Source organism: Cynara cardunculus (genome assembly GCF_001531365.2).
Source record: "Cynara cardunculus var. scolymus isolate 2C chromosome LG 16, CcrdV1, whole genome shotgun sequence".
NCBI lineage: Eukaryota > Viridiplantae > Streptophyta > Magnoliopsida > Asterales > Asteraceae > Cynara > Cynara cardunculus.
In genome coordinates, this window is record NC_037543.1 from 1,363,860 (window position 1) to 1,368,795 (window position 4,936).

A 4,936-nucleotide genomic window follows, 5' to 3' on the forward strand; every position below is an offset into this window, starting at 1 on the left:
TTAAAATACCAAAAATATCCTTGCATTAATATTTTAATTCAAAATTGCCAAAATTATAAATTTCCTAATTTATCTATTGATTTGTGATTAATATTGGTTCTCACAGTTACCACAAACTAATTAGTTCTCATTTGATTAGGCTCCTATATATATATATATATATATATGACTTGAGATCATGTGATACCAAAGGTTTTTTGTGAGACTTGTAAGACCAATTCTCAACCATTAGATTAGATCTACAATCTGAACATTCATAATCATAAAATTGTCACGACACTTCTCAATAATCACAAAATTGTCATCATACAACTTTAGACCATTAGATCATTAGTTTATAAAGTTGATCAATGTATATAAATTGGTCTTACGGATCTCACGAAAAACTCTTGGTCTCATGTGAACCCAACCCTATATATATATATATATATATATATATATATATCATTAACTTTTATATATTTTTAATTATAAAAACTAATATCATTGGTAGATTTTGTAGTTTAGTAAAAATGCATTAAAGTTGGTTAAATATTGATAAAATTAGACCATATCCGATCTAACATTAAAAACATAAAAATGTAGGTGTTTTCATATCTAATGAGACACTAAAACACTAAAAATTAGAGGTATAAAATGTTGGTCTTTATATTTTGAGATAAATAAAATAGCCCTCTAAAAATTATATTTATAGGGTTTGGTTTACGTGAGACCATTTTTTTGAACTTGAAACTTTATAGAAAAATGTTGTGAAGGTAACCTTCACAGTATTTTTGTTGTGAAGGTTCAAGTGTAAAAAAGTAGTCTCACGAAAACATGCTGGTCTCACGTGATCCCAAATATATATGTAGAGAGAGAAGAGGTTTACTTTGCAAACCACGTTATTTGTACAAACCGTATAAACCTCATTCAACCAATCATAATTTTTCATTTTGTTCATTTTTTTTTTGTAATTACGAGATGTTGATTAATCATTTTTATTGTGGAGGGTGTTAATCATGGATATTATCATCTTCATTATATTAATTTTAGAGAAATACATGAAACAATTTAATTTAATTTTATAAGTATTATATGAAACAATTTCATAATCATATATGAAACAACTTCATCAAAAAAAGTATTATATGAAACAATTTCATAAGATTAAAATTTTTTATGAATTTTTTATAAGATTAAACAATGAAATCGACAGATGAGAGTGGTTTGCACGGTTTGTAATTAGAACCGGTATTCATTTAGACCGACTTAATCCTGGGAGTGCTTGGTCAAAGGATTGAATAATGTCCAAAAGGCTTGTCAAATTATTAATTTATAGTAGAAGGTTACTCGTGCAATATAGCGAAATACATTTTCATTTTAATGTTTCATTTTATTTTTTGTCTATGTTGATATAACAAAGTTTATATTGTTTTGAGAAAGGTAATGTTTTTACTTTTGAATAAAAATATATTTGAGATATCATAAAAAATTAAAAATATATATCAATATTAATATCAAATCAACTATTTAAAAGTTCTCGCTTTTTATACAATTTTTTAGTTCAAATTTTTATTATAATTTAATTTATGTCTAATGGCGAGTTAATTTATTTCTGGCTTAACAATATAACTTTTATAAAGATAATAATTTTGTTATAACTCAATGATTATTCTAATTATATTTTAGTTTTCTTATATTTAAAATGAGATGTTTATCATGTATTTAATTATGTTTATCTGCAGTTAGTTATACAAATTCAAAATTGGAGCTTTAATAAGTTCTATTTACGCACAATTTAGTTATAATTTTAAATTTTAAGTAGTATGCCTTAATAAACTGTACTTCGTGCATAAAAAATGATTTTTAAGAGTTCTTGTCAAATGTTTTATAATATAGTATAGATACAATTAAAATAAAACGATATTTTTACAAAAATACAAAAAGACCAGTCTAGACTCGAAAGACCATTTTAGCTCGTTTTCTAACTTTACAACCAGCTTAATCTATACTGTTTAATTATTGAACCTGGGTTTTAGGACCCGATATATCTACGTAAAACCAGTTCGCCTTCTTTTTGTAAGGGTGTCCGGGCCAAAGCCCTACTAATCCCCGGCAAATTTGGAGGCTAAACATGGCCCCACTTAAATGTCGTCAACACTCCACTCCCATGGCTCGAACTCGGGTTCATGACTATGTCATGCCCAAGCCTTTACCACTAAGATGGAAGGTCTTTGACCAGTTCGCCTTCTTATTTACAAGGGTTATGATTTTTTATATTTGTTTTTAATGAAGATTAATAGGTCTATCAGTTGTCTTATCTTAGAAAAAAATTATATTGATATATGTTTAAGAATACCACTCATGATGCATTGACTTTGTCGTTATTGTAGTTGGCTTTTAATTACTTAAAACGCAACTGTTAAGTCAGTGTCGTTAAGTCAGTGTGATTTGCCAACTTATGGCGTCTTATTCGGTTTCATGGTTTTCTTACACGATTAAGATTTTACAATAATGATGTCATTATGTCGATTGATCGATAGCTTCGAAGACTCCCTCTGTGCAAGCCTACAAAGCATCGCACTTGCGTTTTCCCCATATCGTCCAATTCCATGCCACTAACGACATCTTCCAAACTGATATTTTGCACATTGTTAGAGGTTGTTTGGCAGTTGCTGAATGGTTTGGAGCAAAATGATTAAGTGGTCAGAATGATTAAGAGACTCTCATGAAATAGTGTAAAATGAAATATAATTGTTCGGTAATTGTTTACAATGGAATTAGGGCGTTGAATGGTTAAGGGATGCGCATGATACAAAATCATTCAGATGGTTTTAGAACTATCAAGAGATATTTTTTTTTTGCCAAACAAGATTTACTTCTTAACGATTCAGAGACTGACTGATTTTATATTCAGGTCGCTTGTCACTAAACATGCTTGTCACTATGATATTTGTGTTTTATGTGGTATCTTGTTCTATGACCTTGAAGATGGCGTCTTTATCTAATTATCTCAGATACAGATAATAACATTTTTTTAAAAGAAAATATTATCAAAATACTCTTGGAAAATAAATGTATTTAATCTGTTTGTACAACGACAGTATGTCAAACTTGATTTTAATCGGTTAAAATATCAGATGTTATTTGAAAAATAATTAATCGATGATAAAAATATTTAATATGTAAAAATAATTTTTTGTTGAAAATTTAAAAAAAAGACATATTTTATATTAAATAAAACTATAATTAATTAATATATCAAATATTAATTAAGAGACGGCATCTGGATAGTTTAGAGGTGAATCTTGTTTGACAAGAAAAAAAATATGTCTCTTAATGGTTTTAAAATCCTCTGAATGATTTTGTATTTTGGACCTTCCTTAACCATTCAGCGCCCTAATTTCATTGTAAATAATTATCAAACAATTATATTTCATTTTGCACTATATCATGAGATGCTCTTAATCATTATGACCACTTAATCATTATGCATCAAACCATTCAACAACTACCAAACAACCCCTTAAGTTCGAATGGTTTTTCTAAAATAGTTCTGAAGCTCGAATACTTTTTAAAATTCCCATACACGTTATGATTTAAAATTTAAATTTTTATAAGTTTGTTTATAGGTTGGAACTCGATACTGATTAACTCGTTTATTGGCTCGAGCTTGATACTTTCTTATGTTTTAATTGTATATTTTATAAACATGCAAAAACATCTGACTCGAAGAAAAAACATAATTTCTTGTCACATTTGCACCCAAACAAGCAAGGTTTTGAGTTGACTTGAGAGCACGTGAGACCAGCCTGTTTTCGTGAGACTCGTGAGACCATTTTTTTACACTTGAAACTTCACAGCAAAACGTTGTGAATGTAACCTTCACAGGGTTTTTGCTATGAAGGTTCGACCTTTTTTTTACCTTTCACGGTATTTTACTGTAAAATTTCAAATGTAAAAACATGCTCTCACAAAAACAGACTGGTCTCACGTGAACCCCACCCATTTTGAGTTTGTTGCCACAAATCACCATTTCAAGTCTCCTAAGTAACATTAAACGTCTTGTCTTGCTATTAAACTTCAGGGTCTTACATATGCAACCGCAAATCGTTCTATACTATCATAAAAATAAACATAAAACTGATAAATTAATCGAAATACAGATCAGTAATTCATCTTGAAATTAAATTCTTATATAAATTAGTATTTTATTTCTCAAATAATAACTATAAAACAATTAAAATCTTGTATTTTTATGGGTCAATAATAAATTTGCATTTAATCCAATTTGATTCCCATCACTAAACTTTAAACCTTATAAAATGATTAAAAGAATTCTTGAAAATAATTTATTAAATTCCAATCTTTAGAATAACTAACACATGCCAAGTGGATGAGAACACTTTATAACTATTATTTTATAATAATTTAAATATATTTTTATAATCATTGTTTTTCCATAAATATGTTTAATTTTTTTAAATAATTAAATTGATATTTGAAATTCCAAAAATATGATAATTTGTATTAAATGAAACTGTAAGATCATCTCCAACAGATATCTTATATATATATATATATAGAGAGAGAGAGAGAGAAGATGTTTTGCAAAACACGTTATTTGTGGAAACCGTACGAACCTCATTCGATTAATCATAATTTTTCATTTATTCATTTTTTTTTTGTAATTATGTGAGATTCATTAATCATTTTTACTATGGAGGTTGTTAATCATGAATATTATCATCTGCATTATATTAATTTTAGAGAAATACATGAAACAAATTCATTAAAACTTCATAAGCATTATATGAAACAATTTCATAACCATGTATAAAACAACTCCATCAAAAAAAGTATTATATGAAACAATTTCATAAGATTAAACAATGAAATCAACGGATATGGGTGGTTTGCATTTGATCTCATATATATATATATATATATATATATA